The following is a 23,205-nucleotide window of genomic DNA, read 5'->3' on the forward strand; positions in this document are numbered from 1 at the left end:
CACGGGCAAGGGCCCCGCGGCATCGCCACCGCTCGCCCTGACACCCGCCGGGACCCCCCCAGTTCACACCAGCAAACACGGGCCCAGAGAAGGGGGGGGCACCAGCATGGCCACTTGGCCAGAGGCTGTTCACGGGGGAATCTGGGAGCCACTGCTTTTGGCTACAGGCCCCAAAGTTAACTAAATTCTGGGAAATATTGTCTTCAGTCACCTGTGTGGGGTCAGCTGCCTCCCCGGGATTCTGGAGCAATTAGCATACGAGCGTTACACAGTGGGAAACATGCTTGATGAACCCACAGCAAGCCCAGCCCCAGCAATCTCCCCCGTAGATCACCGATCCCGGTGGGGAAACCCCAGCACGGGGAAGTGAAGGCCCAGCAAGGCAGCGATGCTCCTCTCGCAAAAAGCCGTGCAGCCAGCATCCCACTGCTGCACCCAGAGTCCCATCACTGCACCCAGAGTCCCATGGCTGCCCCCAGCATCCCATTGCTGCACCCAGTGTCCCATCACTGTACCCAAAGTCCCATCGTTGCCCCCAGCATCCCATCACTGCACCCAGCATCTCATCCCTGCACCCAGCATCCCACCGCTGCCCCCAGCATCCCACTGCTGCACCCAGCATCACGCTGCTGCACCCCACGTGGTCACACCTCCTCCCCCGCCACCTTCTTCCCAGCCTTGATGCATTCAGCCCCATCCCCGCCTCGCGAGGGTGCTGGTGGGGCACAGAGACCTCCAAGGGCTTCCCTGCGCAGAGGCATTGCCAATGGGCAGCCATGCTGCCCTGGTGCCCAGAGCCCCCCACGGCACGTGTCTCCCCCGCGCAGCCCGGCCGTCCCCAGCACGCCCCCGATGTGCCTTCCCCGCTGTAAGCATAACAGGATTACACACGCCATGGGAGAGGCTCGCCCCCCGCACGGATAATTCCTTAAACTCCCAGATAAGAGCCAGAAACGGGAACCCCCGGGGTGGGGGGCAGAGGGGAGGGGCCTTGGATGCAAAAATGGGGATTAGGCTCCAGGGCTGGGATGTTGCCAGCTCCCTCTGCATGAGTGTCCTGTCCCGTCTGGGACAGGCAGAGGGGACATGTGCCTAGACCCTGTGCTCCAGCCAGGTGCCGCCGTCAATGCCAAAACGAGCCCATGTGCCGGCACCGCCAGCCCCGGCAGGCGTCTCTGTGGCCGTGGCAGAGGCGAGCATCCCTGTCCCTGGGGGGCTGGCCTCGCATCGCCTCTCACAGGACGTTGATATAAAACAACTGCTGGCCACCGCGCCACCCGTGGCTGAGTGACGTGCGGGTGGCACAACAGGAACCCCGGGGAAATTCCTCGAGGCTTTGGGGTCTGCTCCTGGGGTTTAGCACAGCGGGACTGTGCTTCCTGGCCCTCTGCTTTTTGGCGTCTTTAAAACAGCTGGGAGGAGAAGCGGAGCTGGGCGCTGCGATGTGGCCTGGGGAGCCGGGATGTGGGCTGTGCCCCCGCCGCCATCCCGGGTGCAGGGGGAAAGGCAGGAGCTCATTCTGCGGCAGCCGTGTGTCTGGGTACGGCGTCCCAGCCAGCCCTTCTCTGAAGGACCCCCAGAAACACCCGCTAGCCAAGGTGATGGATGGACACCATCCAAGGATGCGCTGGATCTCCTGGCCAGGGGAAACAGGCACTTGACCTGCCGGCGAAGGGAAGGCAGCGAAGCACAGTCCTTCCTTTTAAAAGATCCTGAATATTTAAGGCAGGCGAGGTCACAGGCAGGTTACTGGCGACCGGCCCGTGCCTACTCAAGCACATCAGAAAGCAAAGCACGTGCGGGGCCGGCACCTCTCCCAAAATACCCATCCCCTGGGTACCACGGGAGATCCCCGTCCCTGGGCGTCCCGCGCCTCCGAGCCGGCTCCCCTCACCCATCCTGTTTACACACTTTGCTTTCCCAGCAGACGCAATCCCCGGCACCCAGCAAGGAACTGGGCGTGTGGTAGGGCTGGTCTGGAGAAAATAATTCAGGCAATAACAACAAAAAGGAAAGGAGGCGAGAGGAGGAGTAACCTTGCATTGAACAGGCCAGTCGGGGAGAAGCGTATGTAGGCACGGACACGCGTTTGGGTGTGTTTTCACCCAAAACTCTTGGCCGAACGCTCTGAAATCTGAACCAGACCTGAACTCCTTCAGAGCATCATGACTCAAAGCCTGGTTCAAAGCAATTCCTTGGACATTGGGATCTTTCCACTCCTCATCCAAATGTTTCCTCCTCCGCAGCCCAAAACCTTGCTGTAAGAGCGGCAGCAATGGGAAATGTTTACCTCCAACCGACCGGCAAATACGGAAAAGGGTTTGGCTTTTTTTTTTCCTTAGCAAAATCAAGAGTCTATCTTAGGCAACTCAGCACAGATGCTGCCAGCCCCCGGCTTGAGAGGGAACGCTTCCAGCGGGAAGATGCGTTTGGGGAAAATAATGACTCGAGGTGGAGGAACGGGGATCCAGAGCTGGACGTGAGAAGTCCGCCCTCCTCACTCATCACAAGCATCCTACAGGACCTTGAATGCTAAAGGAGCGCTAGAAAAAAATAAATTTAAAAAGGAAAAAAGCCTAGATTGAGGATATATCCTTAACAGAAACAAATTTAAGCAAATAAACCCCCAAACTGATGGATACCACTTGGGCTGCAGCAAAGGGGGGAGGTATTTTCCCAAACACATTTTCAGTTCAAGCAGTGTGAGACTATTCATTTCTCTTGCGTAGTTTTGCCATTTAAAGCCATTGTGTGTGACTCTCTCTTGACCAAAATAAACTCTGTGCCTGCTTCTAAATAAAAAAAAAAAAGTAGTTCTCAAAGCATTTCCCCTCTTGCCGCACCCATAAATTGCAGCTATTTTCTCTGTGTGTCCTTTGTTTAAACACAAGGACCTCTATATATCTTGTAAGATGCCCCATGGCAGTTGGGAGATCGGAAACGAGAGCTCTTCAGCAGCTAAAGAATTTGCAATGAAGCTCTTTTACTTTCTCTAAACTACGAACCCGCGAGCCACAAAATTTGGATGGGAATTTTTCCCGAAGAATAAGACATTTAGGGCAGGGCCACATGATCCGTCTCAAGCGATCGAGTTATGCAGCTGCATGGAGCCATGTGCGTGCTTTCAGCTCTCCTCCGTGGCAGAGGAACACGCTTCAGCTGAAACCATCGCACGGAGACTAGAGCCAGCCGGTTTTGATCTGGCCTCAAGATAAGAAGCCTGAGTCTTGTTTTTCTGGCATGGCACTCATCGCTGCCCTTTCCCTCAGCAGATACCTGTCTTTACAAGATCTCTTTTGGATGCCATCATCCCTGCTTCACCGGCGGGGAAACCGAGGTACGGGGAGAGCAGTGCCTCCGACGAGGCAGCAGCCCCGCTAGCAGACACAGACGGCACAAGCAGGGCACAGGCTTCCGTGACCTTCACCAAGGTCATGCGGGAAATTGGAGCCAAAGCTGGGAATAGATCCTGGCTATTGCAAGGCCCAGGCTAGCATCTCGACCGCTGAATCAACCTTCCCCATATTTTTTTTTTTCCCCTCCTGGCCAGCACTCTTTTACTAATTTTCAAAAAGGGAAGAAAACATTTTCATAAAACATTTGTCCCCATTCTCAGCCGGCTGCATCAGACACTCAGACCAGTGCAGACAAGTACCAAATGTCCCTGGGCAGCTTCACCGCTATTTTCCGTCCCCTCGGCATTCTCAGGGCCGACAGCAGAAACCTCCAGATTGGACCAGCAAACGTCCATCTCTGGACGCGGCCCGGACGGGCAGGTTAGACCCCCTGGGAGCTGCAGTTGCTGAAAGCATCCGACCACGCCACCAGCCCTCGCAATACGTTCCTGTTGCGTCTCATCACCCAGTGCACGGGACTCTTCAAGCGTTGCTGCTTGGCCGGGGTACGCCTGCAGCAGCCCGACAGCTAATAACAGCTTTTGCTGATACGGCAATATCAAGAAGGGCTGTGATTTTAACATTTCTAGACCACAAAATGTCCCAGAGCAATAACAATTACAACAGCGCAGAGGTGCTTTTTTCCCAGGGTAGCTCATTTGTACCAGAATAAACTGTACCAGCATAAGCTTTCGCCAGTATAATCTTCATTTATGCTTAAGAGGCTTTGCCAGTAAAACTACAGTGACCTAGCTCTCCTGGAAAACCTTTTCTCGCATATCCAGGCAGTTTATTCAGCAGCTCGGTGGCTCGGCAGTCTGCTTCTGAGAGGGGGGAAGTTAAAAAAAAAACCATCTCAAGGCACAAACAGACTCCCGGACCTGTGCTTTTCTGCAGCCGAGCAGGGTTGCAGACCCAGGACACAACCCCACAGCCCATCCGAGTGGGATCAGAGCCGTCTACAGGCACCCCACGGCTCCAGAGAGCCGTCACGGTGCAAGCACTTCACGTGCCCAGCCCTGACGCCAGCCAAGATTTGGAAAGCCGCCCACACCCCCCTGCTTCCGCTTTTTTTTTTGCCAGAAAGCAGATCAATTCTGGGTATTAAACAGCAGGAAATTCTAAATTTGGGTTGCCACTCCCTTCCTTAAGTCAGCCCTCCGCGTTATTGCAGCGCTGTGGGGCCACGCCACGTTTGGAGGGGATCGGGACCAGCAGCTGAGATCAGGCTTCCTTAATCAGAAAGCAGATCAATTCTGGGTATTAAACAGCAGGAAATTCTAAATTTGGGTTGCCACTCCCTTCCTTAAGTCAGCCCTCCGCGTTAGGGCTTTGCAGCGCTGTGGGGCCACGTTTGGAGGGGATCGGGACCAGCAGCTGAGATCAGGCTTTTGGAAACCTCCTCCTCCTCCTCTGCTCTCAAGTGTCACTTTGGTGTTGAACAGGTTCAAAACTCTGACACCCAAATGGACGTGAATCTGCACATAAATGCAGCACACCAAGCGCTGAGAGCACTGTTCCTTCTTTCGGTGCCTCTGCGGGTGGCGAGTTTCCCTAAACAAACTTGGTAGTGAAAATCACTGTCCGTTTGCTCTCATTCCTCAAAAGTAGTACAGAAATCTCCTCGTGTGCTTCCCATCCAAGGAAATTCAAATGATGGAGGTTTCCACCTCCCCTCCTTTCACCTTCCCCAGTGCAGCCAGCACAGCAAACCAAAGCACCGGTGGCAAACAGCCTGCACCCACCTACGAAGCGGGATGCTGAGAGCAACGGGCAGGCAGCAAATCTGGGCAGGACACGAGGGTTTGACCGTCGTTTTCATGTGAAAATTGCCATGGGAATACAGTGACCACAAGAGGTCAGGTCCTCACTTTTGTCCCTGATCAAAAACTAGAGTGGACAGAGAGTGTGTTCACAGCGGATGAATTTAAATAGCCCCTGGCCTACAATCTTGAGTAAGTTTGCTCTCAATTTGCACCAGCACAGCTGAGAACTGAAGCGAGGATGGAGCAAGAACTGCCTCTTCCCTTTCCAGTGCTGGCTGCTGCCGGCTGCTGCTGTGGACCTGACAGTGCCCGACTTGGGCAAACTCAGGGAGACGACCTGCGCAGCGCAGCGTGGCTGTTATCCCAGAAAACCACGCATGGGTCCAAGAAACAAGCATCATCTTGTGACCCAAGCACATTAAACTGCATTTATAGCACTTTGCCCCGCAAGGAGAGGCGACCGATCTCCTTAAACCAGCTGGGCGCCAGGCACATGGCAGAGGCATCCCTGGGAACACACACCCCGAGACGTCAGAAGATGCAGCTGTATGTTATCCATACATCCCTTCTGAGTATTGCCATCACGGCTATAGGCAAGAGGGTGTAGGAGCACTGGACCGCAGCGCAATCAAGCGCGTTCGTCCTGAGTAGCTGTGATTTCACCAAAAAGTAACTTGAATTGTTTTTTCTTTTTACATTTCTGGACTTGAGTACAAAGACAAACCCGAGAACATCCCTCTCAGACCCCCCCACAGTCTGCACAGGGGACAGCACACAGAAATGTGTCTTTTTGCGGGCATTCGAAAATCACCACGTGCAGTTTCTCTTCGGGAACCTGCTGCGAGGTTTGGGAGAGTTTCTTCAGCCGCACTCGGCACTTTCCCCTGAGAAGTGCTAGACGACGCCGTGGCGGTTCGAGCCGCTCGGGGATGGTGAGAAACTTGGTTTCGGCTGCTCTCTGCTCCGGGTGGGTTCCTCCTCCCGGCAGGTTTCACTTTGACCAAACTAAAACCTCAAAGCCACACGGCTTCTCATGCCCAGCTCCCCCCTCCCGCCCGAGCCAGCCAAAACCCGCCAGCAAGACCACTTGGCACGGCCGCCGCCAAACCCAGCGAGGAGCAGAGGCACGTTTCGGGGCTTCGAGCCCAGTGTTGGGGTCCCCTTCCAGGGGGTTTCCTGGGCTGGAGGAAATTTGTCAGCACCCCTCCACGTGCTGCCGGCCCGGCCCCTTGCAGGCGATCGACAGGCATTAGCTGCTGCCTCCTGACAGCATTTCTCCTTATGGGGTTGATGGGCTGTGGCATGAGATTACAGTGCCCACGAGCAGCTTTTCCAAGGCACTCCACACGCCAACCTCCCCTTCCCCCAGCCTGAGTCCCCACCACCGCAGCTCAGGGAAACCTCTGCTCTCCTCCCGGAAGATGAAGGGGAAGAAGTGCAAAAGCATCCCACCGCCGGGCCATGGGACAGGGCGGACGCGGGCTCTCCAGAGTGGTACCCACCTCAAACCTCACAGCAGCGCTCCTCAGAGCAGCATCCCTACCCCATGGAGCAGAGTTGGGACACCTCCGTCCCTGCAGCTCCCTCTCTATCCTATTTTATTTTCTCCTCCGGACACAACTTTGCAGATAACATTAGACCTCCCCAGCACCAAAGGGAAGGACGACCGTGTGGTCGCAGCCGTGGGCTCAGGCTGGCAAGTGCTGGGTGGCGTTTGGGGGTCTCTCCCCAGGCTTTGCCGCTTCTGAGGCAACCTGCGTGGGTGACCATGGGTTCACCAATGTTCCCATTTTTTGGCAGCCCGGCTTAAAGCACCACGGGCTCCCCTTTGGGAGACGTTCACCCCTAACCCACCCCATCACCTGCTAAAGCCTGGACATCCAGAGGTCTGGTGACCCCCCATTGCAGGACCCACACCAAAAAATGGGATGCTTCTTCCTGACACTTCAGAGCTAGCATGGATGCAGGGGAGCAGCCTCACTGCAGACATATGTGTGCAGCAGAGGCACAGACCCCACACCAGGGCTGACAAAGCATGCTCAGCTCCGGCATGGGGGCTCATTTTGTCTTTTTTTGCCTTAAAAACCCCATCCCGCCCTCTCAGGAGCCCTGTAAAAGCACAGCCCGCTCCCGGAGCCACTGGCAGAGCCGGAAGCCTGCGGGGACTATTCCCGTCTCCAAGGGGGAAGGACTCAAAAAGGAATTTTCCAGAAGCTGCTCTCCCCGCGAGCTGCTGTGTCACCGGAGGAAATGCTTGCGAACGCCTCTTCCTCCGGCACTCCCCGGCTTCCTGCCCCGTGCAGACCCCCACCACCAACCATCTCCCCCACCCGTGGTGGACCCCCACCCATGTTTCTTCGGTTTGCATCTCCCAAGCATACGGGGCAGCGTCCGAGCCCCCCTCGGCAGGAGCCGGGGCGGCGGGTGGAGAAGGCAAAAGCAGGAAGCGTGAGCAAGCGGGAGAGCGTGACATATGGAAAGTGTGAGGAGCCCCTTGGAGAGAAGGGAAAGGCAAATGCAAAGGCAAGCCCAGGGGGAGGGGAGCGGGCAGCGCAGCTCGGCTCTCCCCCAGCCTGGCAGTAGTGGGTGGAGGGGGAGGGTGGACCCAGGCAAACAAGGATTCTGCTGATAAAGCAAATGTGACTCAATCACACGCTTGTGCAAAGATGTCACAACAGTCCTGAGAAATTACAGGCTCCTATTTCATCCCTCAAGGGCCAGCGCTGTCCTTGCTCTTACAATGCGCTCTGTTCTGCTGTCAGCAGCTCAGCGAGCGCCCCTAATTTACTGGCTGGGAACCCGCTGCAGAAACAGGCAATAATAGGTGCAGTGTAGTGCTGCTGCCAGGGCTCCTGGGCTGGCAGCGGGGCCGGGGAGACGTCTACTGAAGGACTCAACGCGGCGGCTCTTTTGAGCTCATGCCATTGCAGTCAGAAGCAGCCCGAAGCGGGGGCTCGCTGTCCCCTCCAAGCCCTGCGCTTTCGGGGCGCAGGCACTGCCTGGCACGTGTCAGCAGGACGGGGGGCAGGTGCCCCCAGCCCAGCTCTCTGCCCCAAACACGGTGGTGTTAGGAGCCCCCAGGCAAACCCCGCTTGGGGTTGCGTCTCTCCATCTTCTGGGGTGTCCCCGTGCACCCCCAAAAGGGAGGTTTGGGGAACCCAGACCTCGCTGCCAAAGCACAAGGGCTGAGCCCCCATCACTGCAATCTTCCCCTGCAGCTAACCTTCCCCAAACACAGCCAGGAGCAAACCAGGCCATGCCGAGAGGGAACTTTTACCTGCTGGCACCCTTCCAGCCTCCGAAGAGCATCGGTGAAGCCAAAACAGCAGCAAAAGATGTCAACAGAGGGGAAGACGCTCCCTCTGTTCTGCAAAGACGGAGGGCTGCACCCGGGGGTCCCTTCAACCTTCCCTGACGGGCGTCCCCAGCACGGGCACACGGTGGTGGTGGCACCCGGGTGCTTCCCCACGTCTGCCCATCCCATCCTGGGAACCACCAGGGAGCTCTGCTCGGAGCTCCTCATCCTCCCTGCAAACGCTGACCTTCGCAGCCTCCCTGACTCCATCCTGTTCTCCAAAAGGAGAATGGTAAGAGCAAAAGTGCAGTGGTCCCGCAGGTTGCTGAAGCTCATTATGGCCTTTTAATTACATTCAATTGCAGTTTTATGGGCTTACGGGCAAATTGGAAGTGATCTAATTGCCCTTGAGGGGGTGCTACGCTCTGAGCTATGAAAAACCAAGCAGGATCCAGTGAGACACAAGGGGAGCTCGAAAGCATTAGGCTCGCTCTAGCAGAAAGAGGAGAAGTTTCGTCTCACGTCGAAGCTCCCCCAGGACCTTGCGGTAATGAGCTGCACACGTGGCACGTGCCGGGCCCGCCGGCGAACCCGGATCACACACTGCCCCACTGCCCCAGCTCGTCCCACCCGCTGCCCCCCAGCACCCGGGTCCCGTCCCCACGCTGGGCTCCAGGTGGGAGGATGGATGTGGAGAGGAGATGGGTCTCAGACCTGGAGTCTCCTCTCCTGGGGAAGCTGCTACCCTGAGCCCTAAAATATTCCTCTCCAAAGCAGGCAGGGAAAGAAGCAGCCAAAAGAGTGCAATGAAGCAGGGCTGAGAACTCTGGTAAACGGGAGCTCCCGGCTCTGAAACGGGGCTACCGACCCACGCAGTCGGAGGGGAACCTCCGCTCCTCGCAAGACATGCCTGTGCATGGGTTACAGCCCACCGTGGGGCTCACAGCCCAGGGCATTCGGTAATAAATGTCCCCGCTGCTTCCCACAGCGTTAACCCTCCAGACGTGCGGCTGCCCTGCCCTGCCCGCAGCTGGGGAGGGGACCCGGCAGCTCTCTGTATTCTCCCTCCAGGAGATCTGGGATGAGCCAAATCCTAAAGACCAGGAGCGGGAGCAGCCCAGCGGCTCTCCCTGCCACCAGCTTTGAGGTCTGTGGGCTAAAACATGTGTTCCCCCCTCACCAATGGGTCCTAGAGGCACACAGCCCCGGGACGCTGGGGGAAGTGCTCCATCTACCCTGGCTTTGCTAATTACGGGGATTGACCGGAGGCGCTGGCACTCCGCACTTCCCAGTTGCTCTTCTGCTCCCGTCTGCAGTCAGCGTTGAGAGCAACCGCCGCCCACATCACTTTAAAAGGTCCCACACTACATGTGCAGGATCCCTCCGATGGGACAAGCTCCATCCTCAGGGTCCGAGATGGCAGCAGGAGGTGAGAGGGGGAGGATACGGCCGCGTATTGCGGATCCCCTTCTGCGTCTGGCTTCCAGGAACAACGACCTACAAACCACCGGCCAGACGGATTATATTACGGTGCTGTGCGCACGCATTAATCCAGATTTGAGATAATTACAGTCATTCACTTGGCATAATGGGCTTTAATTGATCCAACGTGGCTGGCGCTGGTGCTCGCCACCAGCGTGCAGCTGGCATCCCAACACCCCGAAGCTGCACTGCCACCGGCCGCATCGTGACCAGCAAAAGGCAATGCCACTAAATGGTTTTCCAGAAAACCAGTTTTCCGGAAAACCAGTTATGGTAGTTTTCCTTAGGGGACGCTGGACGACAGCAGGTGACTGTAAGGCCACAGGGGTCTTGCCATCTCTCAGTTGAGGGCCAGCAAGCCTGGCTTGGACATGAGGTGTCATCTGGTCAGGAGACATCTCATGAGCATCCAAGTGGGATGAGCCATCCCTCCAGAGGGCTTCGCTGCTGGGAGCTGTGCAAGGGCAGCCCATGGGAACACCATTTTCCAAGTCTCCTTGGAGAAATGCCCACCTCCCAGCCTGTGCTTGGCGGTAGGTTGTTCAACAGACCCCTGGAGGTCCCTCCCCACCAGCATTTTTGTGCTCTAATGCTCACAGAGCACACAGAGCTGGAAACCCAGAGGGGCAAAGGATCCTGGAGTCCCAAAACAGCCATCCCTTCCCATCTCAGCAACTCCTCCACATCTCCACCCATGACTGGAGCACGCTCTGGAGTGAGCTGGTTGCCTCAGGGACAAACCACCCGCTTTGTGCATCGCAGCTGGAGGTCCAGAAGGAGCCTGAGAACTGGGTGCCTACGCAGGAAGGTGCCTGACAAGATAGGGAAGGCAGCTGCCAGAGCCAGGTCACCTTCAATAAAACCAAGTTTCCTCTGGAAACTAGACGGCATGCACCATTTTTCAAGAGAAAGAAGCTGCCTCCAGTCTTACATGACCTCCCCTGGGGTTCAGCAACACACGCTGGGCAGGAGGGAAGGTTTAAGCCCCCTTGACACCAGCCGTGTGGCAGGCAGGGTCGGTGGGTTGCTCCCCCTTCCCGGGGCAGAGAAGAGGCTTGGGAAAGCCCAGGGCAGGCTGCAGCAAAGGATGATCTGCCTGCAAGCTGCCTTTGGGTTTGAGCTTCTAGTTCGAGTACAAAGTTAATTAGGCTGCACCAAGTCCAATCAGATAGCCTCAGCTAATTGAGCTCGGCACAGACGGGTCAATGTCCAGCGGGCCTCTGCGTTCCAAGCATTTTGACAGCCTGCAGATAACTGCCAGGGCCTGGGAAGGGGAAAGACCCTTAAAAAAATGTTTGCTTCATGTACAGCCAGAGCCTTTCCCTGCCGGAGCTGCATACAGCCCCAGGTTAACCCCTCGGACACTGCCAGCATCGTCCTCGTGCCTGAGTGTTGAAGATTATCTTAAGTTTTACTGAATCTTTCTATGTTTGGTTGTGAAATAATCAACAATAAGAACATCTTGACTTAAGAAGTTAGCCTCTATGTTAGCGTTACGTACGGGTTGCTGTGTTACTTGTTAGCCGAGGCTGTGTTGCTTGAAGTCCCTATTCTCTGGACCCTCTAGACCATAACCAGAGCACCTGGGTTCTATTGTGTATAGGATGAGTTATTTGACAACCTGGCAAGGTAGATGTATATCTGGCCAACTTGGCAACAAAACCTACTTTTAAGGTGTCCTGAAGTGAACTGCCTTCATTATAATATTAAAAGACATACCCACAGGTCAAGAAGACCCTTGCCCAGGTGAAGACCCTTCCCCTGCGCAAGCGTAGTAACAGAAGAGAATGATGCAACAGATATTATAATTGTATGTAAATCACTAACCAATCATTGTAACTGGGAGTGTACTACCCTGTAATTCTTGTGTATAAACGTAACGGTGATCTCGGCATAGGTGTGCTTGATTTGTGGAAATTCCACCTTGCACCCGGCGCCGCACTAAAGAATGCCTGCTTTCCAAAACTCCAAATTGAGTCTTAGAGAGTTCCTCATCTGCCGACTTACGGTAACATGAGGAACCCCAACGGATGAAGATACCCCAACGGCAACACTGGGGCAGAGCCAAAAGTGAGCAACTGGAGGATGAAACAGGGGGACTGTCCACCATGCTCTGGCATGCATCTCTCACGGTGTCACCCTGAGAACAGGCGTTTGGTGAGCCACGCCACATGCCATACATCACCCGCGTAGCAGACCCACCAAACCATACAGCAAGAGCAAAACAGCTAAGTTCCCAGCCATGCGGCTACTGAAAAACCAGCAAGACTAACGCGGTGCACTGTGTGCGCCGTGCTCTCCGCACAGCTACCAACACCTCCTCCAAAGCTGGCTTAGATGTGTTCGCACCAGACTGCAGCCTCCAGTCTACAAAAGTAGGGTTTGTCCAAGCTAACACCATGGCTCTGCGGGCAAACATGGCCACTGGCACAGGGTCAGCAGCGGTTCCCAGATGTGCCTGGGCATCACGACCTGGCTGTAGTCAGACGAGGAGCACGGAGGGGGACTGCAGGGCAGCCAAGCACTGGTCTCGGGGAGAGCAGCAAGGAAGACGTAGCGAGTGCCAGGGTGAGAAACGAGCTGGACGGGAGCGCTTTGCCCCCACGAGCAGGTCAGAGTCATGGAAAAGCCCCGCACAAACCCATGGCCAGATGCACAGTTGAACCCAGCAGCTGAGGCTGCTCCCGAGGCCGCGGGCGCATTTACTCCCAGCTGCCGAGCATCCGCTGTGCCTTCCCGGAACAGAAGCAACTGTACCCGAGGACAGAGAGCTGGGCAGAAGAGAGGAGAGGAGGAGAGGGGCTTTGAGGAAGGCTCCAACGAGCCCTTCCTCAGGTGGTTACCAGCCCTGCTGCAGAGCTCTGCCAGCTCCAGACTTCTACTGCAGGTTACAGCAAGGAAAATGACAACGTCCAGCTTCCTAAAAACCATGTACTTCCTCTTTCCCTCTAACCCTGCCTTTCTTTTCAGGTCAGAGCATCATCCACCTGGGCAGGAAGATGGCAGCCTCGATCTCTGCGACGGCAGCAGGAACGCCGAGTGCAATCCCCGCGTCCGCCCCCTCCACCTCCGGCTGCTGGGGAAAGGCTGTTCCTCTTCAGCTGACAAATAGATGAGACGTTTCATTAATAAACCTCAGCTTCTCCTAACACTTCTGATTACGATCTCTCTGTTTGGATCCGTGCTCATATTACACGTTCGTCTCAATTATATATTCCCTTCTCTTTAAATCCCCACTTATCTCCTTTACCACGTAAATCAGAGTGGGCTCTGGTTTTTGGTTTTTTTTTTCCTTCCTGCCTGCCTAACTTTCCCTGCTCCAACAGCAGTTAGAAAATAAACAGCAATTTAAATTGCAGTGTGTCCGGGTAGCCTCCAAGCTCATCTCCCAGCAAACCCATCCGAGGGGGCCAACACTGGTCCCACCGAGCCCCCCGCCAGCACTCGCCTCCAGCCCCGCCGTGTTTGCAAAACACTTTTATTTACTTCTTGCTCAGCGTGGGCCAAATCCTTACTCAGGCTTCACTGGGGACATCTCCCTGCAAGGTCCTCAGTCCAGCCCGAGCGGAGCATTGCTGCGCTGGGTTGCGAAACCCCGGCTGGAACGGCAGCACAGGGAGAGCCCAGGCTGGCTCCCCTCCCCACTGCCCCACATCCCTCTGGCAATTAAGGCAATTGCTTGCATGGAAACCTAATTATGTTAGGGAAGTATTTAGTAATTTTTAGCTGTTCTGCTGGTGGCTCGGCTCCCTCCCCCTCCTGCATACCAGCAGCGCTGGGCAGAAGTTGCAATGCTGGATTCCCCTCCTCTTCCACCGCTGCTTGTAAGAGCGAGAGCGAGGAAGAGGAGCAAGATGTGATGGGCAGGCAGCAGGCTGGGACTCAGGTGGTGGCCCAGGTGGCCCTGGGTGAGCCGGGGAGCCTCCGACTGCCCTCTGGCCCTGCAGCAGTTTGCCTGCGAGGTCTGCACGGGATGGCTGTGCCTCGCAAGCACGTACACCCAGCCCTGGCATGTGGTGGCCTCTCCACCATGAGAAAGACGCCCCACAACTCGCTGCACCAGGCAGGTGGTCAGCCCCTGGCACGATGTTCACCTCGACTGCAAATTCAACACCTCAGTCATTATAAGGTTTTGGCGTACCCTAGATCCCCCCCATGTATCTCCATCCTCCCCTGGTCACTGCTTCTGCATAAAAGCCCAGGTGGGCGAGAGCACAGCAGAGGCACCACTACGCAGAGACCAAGAGCTCCCCCCAGGCACCCACCCTGCGCCCAAGGCACCTTGGAAAAAATAACATACCCAGGAGCGTCTTGGTCCTGTTTGTACAGGGACCACGGGCAGCAGAGCAGGAGCCAACCATGGAGAGTGTTGCACCACCGAGAGCTCTGTACTGCGGAGAGCTTTGCACGACGGAAAATTTTGCACCAGAGCGCTTTGCGCGATGGAAAACTCTGTACCACAGAGAGCTTTAAACCATGGAGAGCTTTGCGCTAGGGAGAGCTTTGCACCACGGATTGTGTTGCACCATGGAGAGCTTTGCACCACAGAGAGTGTTGCAGGAGCCCCTCGTGCCGGCCCCCCCTCCGCAGGCACACCCAGCCCCAGATTACCCGGGGGCCGGCAGGCACGCAAGGCTCCCCCAACCCGGCCCAGGCCCCCCTATTCCCCCACCTGGGGCTGGCCCGGCTGCCGGCTGCACCTTTAAGAGGCGAGGAGGGGAGCGTGATGGCCGGCGTTTTCCGAAGGACCATTAATTTGCCAGCGTCACATGCTTCGCAGCTGCAGCCTGGCAGTGATTTATACGCCTCTGAAGTTCATCAGAGGGAAAAGTACTTTCCAGGCGCAGTGTATCCCCCTTCCCTTCTCTCTTCCTCACCGGCGTGAGCTGCCCACGTCCAGAGCCCGGTCAAAAAACCGAGGCCCCATCCATCACCCCCGTGTGTCACCCCCTGCCCTCGCCACCCAGCCCAGGCACTCCCCCTCTCCCCGGCATCTGCGAGCAAAAGAAAACTTCCTCTGGCTTCCTCGCCTCCGTGACCCACCAACGAGAAAGCCATTAATTAATAAGGGGCAGTGCTGATCCGGCCCCTCCGCTGGCCGGGGGGCTGGCGAGCCCCCTCCTCCCCGTCCCCAGGCCCTGTAGCCAAAATAAACGGCAAGCAGAAGGCGGGCGTCCCCTCCTCCTGCCGCCACCCCCCTGCACGCCGTCCTCCAGGGAGGTTCAAAAGTTCAAGATTTTCACATTTCCCTAACGTTATTTCAGGAAATTGCTGGAGAAAGGAAAGACGGCACTGCCGAAAAAGCAATCCGCGTGTGGATATAATAATACACATAATCCAGAGGCAGGACTCGGTGTGCGCCAGGCGTGGTTCGGAAGGAGCCCCATCCCCACCCCGCGTGGTACCCGTCTTTTATTTTTTGGCTCGGGAGCTTTCTTGCACACCGCTGCCTTTCGCAGAGTTATTCCTAAAGCAACGCCGAGAGCAAAGCCTGGGCTCACCCACCACCGCTCCAAAGCAAAGCAGCCCCAGCGGTGGCAGACACTAGGAGATGCTTCCACAAGGACCACGGGTCGGCCCCGGGAGCCGCAATGCTCAAAGCACCAGCACTTACCGAATCGTAGCGGCTGGTTTGGTGGCAATGCTGCCAAGTAGGTTCAAAGCATCACCGAAAGCATCACCCGGCGCAGAGCCCAGGCGCCAGGCGTGCCGGCCCAGCAACATGGGTGCCTGGGTCCCAGGTCCCCAAGGAATTACAGCTTGGCCCCAGATGTGCGCAGGGCTCCCAGCAAACACTGTCACTAGCTCCGACGTGCTTTTGGGTTCCTTTCATCCTTCCTCTTGAAAGCCTTCGAATTTCATGTTTGCACAAACCTCAAAAGTTGCTCAAAAGCGACTGAGTTGCACCTGGGTTTTCATCAAAACCAGGTTAAACTACAGCCTTTGCTGAAGGTTCATGGGAAAGGTTCATAAAACTACTGAAACTCTTGGCAAACCTGAATTTGGGGTTTTAATGAAATATGAAACTCAACTACTTTCATGTGGTTTGGGGTTTTTGTTGCAAAACATTTGGTGTAGCAGCTTGGGGCGAGAGCACGACAATCTAGTACACAACAGCGTGTCTATAGGAGCGAGGAATTCAGATACACCCCGGCAGCATTCGGCTGGCAAATGATTAACTCTTATTTGAAGCCATCTCATTAGCATAGGGGCTGGATCCGTGCCACCGCATGCTCGGGGACGTGGAGCAGAGCTCTTGGCGCTGGCAAGGACCCAAGGCAGGAAGATCGCCCTGCACCGTCGCACCGGTACGGCTCCGGCAGCGATGGAGCTGCGGTCATAGCAAGAGCCCGGCTCTGCCAGCATCTGCCGCGTGGACGGGCCATAGCACGCCGAGACGCGCCCCAGGGAGACTGCTGACAGCTACCTGTGGGAGCAGGGGGATCGCACCCATCGCACTCCCGAGCTCCATCTCATTCAAACAGGGCACCGCACGCCTTTCACTACGAAGGGCAACCTTGGCTGATGGCAAAGAGGGGCTGGGAAACCTTCCTGCCCAAGTATTGCTTCATTCCTTCCAAGCACGCAGTCAGGGGGTTGGGGTTGGTTTGTTCCGGGTTTTTTTTAAGTTTGCTGAGTTCTTGGGGCATTTGGAGTTGGAGCTTCTGCTTTGGGTTCACTTTGGATTGTGCTCTGGCTTCACCATCCTGCAGCATTGTACAGAGATGGCCTGACGCTTGGTAAGACCTTACCTACACCATAAGGTCAACCAGGGGGGGAGGAGGAAGAGCAAGCTTGCCCACACCAGCACCACTATTTCCAGTTGGAAAGTGGTGGTGAAGTGATGAAGCCAACACCTTGAAAATGAGCATCATAAGCACCCCAGATTATCGACTTCTTCGAAGGAATGCGATTCTCCCCAATGAGCTGTTCCAGTTATCCATCACCCTCAGCCTCCATTAACCCCTTGCTCCTGCTCTCTGAAAGCAAGCTCTCCTCAGGCTCTGGAGGGTCACTTGCCATGACAGAAAGTGGCTGACACATCTAAGGAGGTTTCTGAAGACGATGGTGGCACCTGAAGTCTGCGTACATGCAAAGATGGCACACTGGCCAAGCAAACACTAACGGCAGTGAAAAAACTGCCTGCATCCCTGGTCCCACTGAGACACAGCTTGAACGGGTCCTCCTGCACTCCCGCGACCTGCTGGCATCACCCAGACCACCGCAGGCGGGAAAGAACTGCGACGGATCGATATCTGCATTTTCACACCCGCCCTTCAGGCTCTGCACGGCGTCCGTGGCCAGGAAGGGAGCTGGGACGGTGCAGGGACAGGGCCAGGCTGGTGACGGTGCTCCGGGCACCAGGCATTGCCTCTGAGGGAAACCACATTTGAAAAGGGAGAGTGGGACGCCCAGCCTAGGCGCCCGGAGGTCGACCAGAATCCAGGACATTTGGAAGGCCTATTAATGAAGTTTGTATTAATTACAGAAACGTGCTAATACCCTGGGAGAGCCACCAACCCTGAAATGCTGTGCAAACACGGCACTGCTCTTCCTAAGCCACTGCCCCTTTCTGCACGCCGGCACCCAGCTCCCCCAGCGCGGCTCAGCCCCACTCCACCGCAGCCTCCGCTGTTCCACCCCTGCATCATACCTCTGCCAGGTCCCAGCCTCCTCACGCCCACCTCCTCCTATTTACGTCCCTGGGCCATTTTTTTCCCCCTCCCTTATACATTTTAAAGCGGCCCATTTTGAAGCACTGATGAAAATCCCCAAGACATCCCAGGTAGGTTTACGGTTGCACAGAAACCAGGTGACACTGGGGCCAAGAAGCAGCACTGGGATGTTGGGTCACTTTCTGAACACGGCCCAGGCTAGGAAGGGATTAAACTCATTCATATCTAAACAATAAATAATAATAATAATAATAATAATGTCATTTTTGCAGTGCAGTTCTTTCAATATGGGCTGATTAATGTATTTGTAATGAGCAACGGTAAAGATTTTCAAGCCATCTAATTAGAAGGCCGTTTCCTTTCCAGACATGCCCAAGTCTCTTTGGAAAAGGAAACGTGGCCTCCAAAGCTACCTCAGTGCTGTGGAAAGGCTACCCTGTGTCCTGAAGATTAATCAGACGCTCAACTTCCCCGGGGCACCATTTGCAATCCCCGATCACCGATATCCCGGAGCCACCTCCTTGGTGCCTCGCGCTGAATGAGTATCCGGCGGCAGCCGGCATCACGCAAGCTCTGCTCCAAAAGGCACCGAAAATCCCAGAGAGGTGCCAGCGTGCGGAGCCGTCCCAGCTCACAGTGGCAGCGATGGTGCCAGGGGAAAGTCAAACATGATGGGGAGGAGAAAGGGACTGTGCCACCTTGCACGCACCCATGCAAGGGATGCGCATGTGGGGCAGCTCATCCTATACATCACGGCGCCCACCACCCGTGTTGATGTACTTTTCTGTTCGTGTCTGGCATTCCCAGAAAACACTAACTTCATTATTGATTTGTGCTCGTTTGTCATTTTTATAACCTGGCCAGCACTTCTACTGAAGGCCGTGACTAATTCCACTTCCCCAGGCTGGAAGGGGCGAGAGCCTTTAACTCTTTCAGGACGGGTTCTGTCGACTCGCTCCCCACTCGCAGGGCACCGACAGAAACCCCGGGGTGTTCGGCAGGGGAGCAGGCAGGACTGAGCTGAGGAGCAGGCAGCAGCTCAATGTGGGTCGATCGGGGCTGTGCTGGGTTTTGCAGCACCCTCCCGTTCCTTTCCCAACCCAAAATGGCTGTAGCAGAAAGACAGATGGTCCGGTAGCTGAGACAGGGCTGAGTAACGCTCGCTGCTGGCGGCAGAGAGCTCGGGGAAAAAAAGGACTTTCCACCCATTACTCTTATGCCAAAACAAACCGCCTCCCGCCCCGGTTTGGAGGTGAGCTGCACCCCCACGCAGCCCGCCCGGTCAGTGAGCAGATCTAAGAGGAGGGCGGGTTTGCCTGTCAGCGCTGGTGAGCATCCAGCCTTCGACACGCACCCACCGGGTCAGCAAACCAAGCCAGCCGTGTGTCAATCCACCACCCTGGGGGTCACAGGGACCTCCCCGGCCGAACTCTCCCTCCTGGCCAGCAGACCCTGTGCCAGCATGCTCTGCCCTTCAGGGCCAGCAAAGCCCCGGAGAAACCAGTGCCAAGGAGAGGAAACACCCGACGGCTGCATCTCCCAGGAAGCTCCTGGTCCCTCACCCCACAGCAGGCAGCGAAGGCCACCCAAGCCATGCCTGCACTTGCTGCCCACGCAGCCCCAGCCACGCTCATGGAGAGGTTATCCTCAACAGGGAACGAGGAGCACGTCCTGCTCACGTACCATGGGGCCCCCTCCAAGCCTTGAGCTGCTCATGCATCCTCAAGTGCCTTCTCATCAAAAGAAGAACCAGTAGCAGGACTCAGCCCTGGCCTTGGCACACTCTGCTCCTTGGGGTCCAGCAAACAGAGGGAGCAACGATAGCTCCTAAGTGACTCTCACAAATAGCTACATACAAATTAAACTCCAAATATTTTAGGCAGGTTGGAATAAAGCCTGTCCATGGCAATGGGGAGAATGTGCCATGATGTGGGGGGACACTTGCCCTCCCCAGCTGAGCAACCAGCAACCACCACGTACCAGGGGAAAACCCCCGAGTGCTGGGGAGGCTGACGGGACCAGCTCTCCTTCCCTCCTTCCAGGCGCTTCCCAGAAAAGAGTCAGGATCAAACTCCCAGAGGAGAACGTCCATTGAGTTAAATGCAGCAGATGCTGTTTCCGAGGGGTGGGATATAGGGAGTACCAAACACGACACCTGCAATTATGGAAAACCAGATAAAGAAAATCAAATCTCAGGTTTCAGGGCATGGGCTGATGAGTACAAGGGTCAGGAAGGAATTTCTCTCCCCTTACACAGCAGTGCACAATTGGGTCAGTGCATTACCGGGTGGCACAAGTCCTTGATTGTTTTTCCCTTTCCTTTATGAAGCCCTGCGGCCTCGCCGTTGTCAGAAGAGCTGTATCTGAGGGAGCAATGGCTTAACCTGGTGTGGCAGAGCTGATGCTTCTCCTATCACCCACCTTGCTAAAGCTCAGCATCCCTAGTCTCAGTTGAAAGATTGCAGGAGGACCTCGCTCAAAGCCGGTCCTTTTGCCTTGCTGCTCTGACACCGGTCTGCAGGGCTGCCTGCCCCCTCTCAGCCTTAATTACTTCCGTTACAACCATCTAAATTATAATAAAAACTCCTCCGAGTAAGGACCTTTTCTTCCCCTGTGTTTGTAAAGCGCTGTGTACACCTCTGGCACTATTTAAATAATAAGCAGTAGTAATAAGACTTGCAATGTTGGCTTAGAAAATAACTGCCCTGCAAAAGGGGCCAAACGGGGAGAAGCGAGCAAAGAGCGCCAATGGTTTTGTTAACAGAGGTCGGGAAGCGTTTGCGGTAACAGCGGTTGCTCTCACTTTACGCCGCGTCCAGCATCCTTTCTCTTCCTTAAGCAACTTCTCTCTGCTAAAACTTGCTTAGCTGGGAGGATCTAACCACAGGGAAAAGGCTTGAGTTTCAAATTAAAACAAAGCGAGCAAACAAATGCAAAGATGGTCCGTAACATGTGTCTATCTGCATTCAACCCTTGCTAAGCCAGGCTTTGCCAAACCACATGTTTCATAATGTGGACAAACAGTTATTGGTCTTTTCCCGCTGCCAAGCAGCTATTTAGCAGCGATTCTGTGTCACCAGGGGTGGCATTTTTAAACGTGCTCTGTATCAGTCTTGTTCTACACCCGCTGCAGCCAACCACTTTCCATCGACCCCACAAGACCACACTTTGCAAATCCTATCAAATAGGGTTGATTGGGTTTTTTAACAAACAAGACCTATGATTAGTGCAATCTGAAATATTAGATTAATTAACGCTGACCACTGTCTGATGACACGAATGCACCCAACTCTACTCACTGCAACCGTCTACCCGACACTGAACTTGGGGGGCCTATAGCTCCATAGGTGCCACGGTCAACCAGCCAGGCTGGGGCACGGCGTCCCTGCCCCAGGAACCCACGGGTGAGCCCAGCACCCGCGTCGGGAGCCTGAGCCCCCTGGCCAGCATCACCCGCCTGACCCTGCTACCTCGCCATCAAGCTAATTTTGGAGTTTAGGGCAAGACGAGTTGTCCCAGAAAGGCATACATCAGCCAGAGGCAGCCAGAGGGTCGGTGTCGAGCTCTGAAACCCACTGCTATCCAGCAAACCTCGCAGCCGCGCACCGCGCCGGCACATCCGCGGGGCAGTGAGTCACGTCTGCACGGCTTCCAGGATCCAGCCCCGGGGTGCCAGGGGAAAGGGGGAATCAAAGGTATGAAAATGTATTGAATGGGAATTGGCATGCCCAGACTTGGTCCCTACAATCCAGAAGCTGAGCCAAGAAAAGAAAGCAGGCGCAGAAGATTGGGATGGGGCAACGGGAGTTTCAGCATTGCAAACATGTTGCAGACAAGTGGGAGAATAATCTTCGGGGGAATGTTTGAAGGAGCCTGTGGTGGCTTGCTCGGGAAAAGAAAAAAAAAAAAGAGAAACAGTAACAAAAGAAAGAAAAGAAGAAGAAAACAGCAGCTCTGGAAGCGGCTGGGTGCTGTGGTCAGGCGCTGCGAGGGCTGTGTGTGTCAGCATCTCTCAGCAGCATGAAGAGCGCTTCCTCCCCGCGGTGCGCTGGTGGGGCTGGACACGGTGGCCAAGACTTGGAAAACAAAACCGAAGGAAGCGGTGGATGAGGCCAGGAGCCCAGCGGCGGCTGTCGGGCGCGGGGAAGTGCACGCCGCTGGGGATCAGTGCAGAAGGACAGCACGGGGCTGAGGACGGTCTTGCCGTGGGGCTGGCACGCAGCGATGGGGAGAGGAGGGGGCTGTGCTGGGGCATCTGGGCTGCACTTTGAGCTGGTTCCTGCCCTTAGCATCATTTCGTGCCCTCAGGTCTGATATTTCAGTTGCCTGCGTGCCTCGATTTCCCCCGCAGGTGATGGAGCCATGAAGCCTCACCTGCCCGCATCCACCTCCCCGTCCCTCTACTCAGCAAAGCTGCAGCCATGCCCGAACCCACCGAAACGGAGCGCTCGCGCCAAGCCAGGCAGCTGTGGCCACCACGCAGAGGAGCCTCACCGAGATGTCCTCCTCCAGCTAACACCCCCCTTGCACGGCCGATGCCACCGTGTCCCAGAGCTCATGCAACAGCAGAGAGGCCAAAGCCCCTTCCACTCCGGCCCCGTCCGGGACACTCCCGGGCTGGCGGAGCAGCTCAGAGCAAGCTGGGAACAACATCAACCATGCTGGGAACAAAGCAGTGGTTGTATCATGGTCACTGGGAGAGCTGGGAGGGGAGTTCCTTTTTTAAGTAGAAGGGCTTGGGAGGGTTGGGTTTGGGGTTTTTTTTTGGTAGGTTTGTTTTTTCCCTTGTTAACCAAAAATGTCAATGAAACCAAGCCTCTTCCCAGAAAAAGGACTTAAACAGATGAATTAATTTCATGTTTGAGGGAAGGGGGGAAATAACAATGCAAATTCTCAAAAGATCCCATGTCAACAGTTTTTTTAAAAAAACAAGTTTTGTATTGAAACAAATTCTTGTTTCTGCTCCTTTGCGGTGACATGAAACTCTCCGCAAAGGCTGAAATCAAACCGAAATATTCCTAGTCGTCCTTTCTGGGTCTCTGGTCCGTGTGGGAGCATGATGGTCCTGACTCTGAGATGTTTTCAAAGCCCCAGGGTCTCCCAGGAGAAAGCCATTCCTCCATCCAGCCCTAGTCCTCTTTATCCTTTGCCTTCCCCCTTTTGCATCGAGAAGGAGCCAGGTAAGAGCAAGGACAGTGCCTGAGTGCCCCGGCCTCCCCGGAGGCACAGGTCTGCTCCCTCCACCAACCCAACCAGCCGGCGGCTCGCAGGCAGCGCTGGGCCGCAACCCCACAGCCCTTGCAGGCAGGGCACAGGCAAGGACTGCAGTTCCCGTTACCAAACCTCTGTCCGACCGCACCGTGCCAGGGAAGAATTTGAGAGAACTTAATTCAACCCATCAAATACTTTCCCCAAACACCCTTGGGCCTGGGCTCCCAAGGGCTGTGGATTTGCCCTTGTTAGGAGGGGTTGGTTCGCCATCCGAACCCTGTGGGTAGGGAAGGGGTGACACATCCCCATGTCCTAGTAAGACCACCTCAGGGGCAGGACCTGGCTCTAGGACTCCAGGTCCAAGTGAGCAGCTTCACCCA

General features: G+C 55.7%; 1 protein-coding gene across 1 annotated transcript in view; it reads right to left on the bottom strand.

The window, feature by feature from the left end:
- Nucleotides 1–23,205, bottom strand: part of RXRA (retinoid X receptor alpha) — a 127,734-nt gene that overhangs the window by 41,643 nt on the left and 62,886 nt on the right.

The sequence above is a fragment of the Aptenodytes forsteri genome, unplaced genomic scaffold (genome assembly GCF_000699145.1).
Source record: "Aptenodytes forsteri isolate BGI_AS27 unplaced genomic scaffold, ASM69914v1 Scaffold68, whole genome shotgun sequence".
Lineage (NCBI taxonomy): Eukaryota > Metazoa > Chordata > Aves > Sphenisciformes > Spheniscidae > Aptenodytes > Aptenodytes forsteri.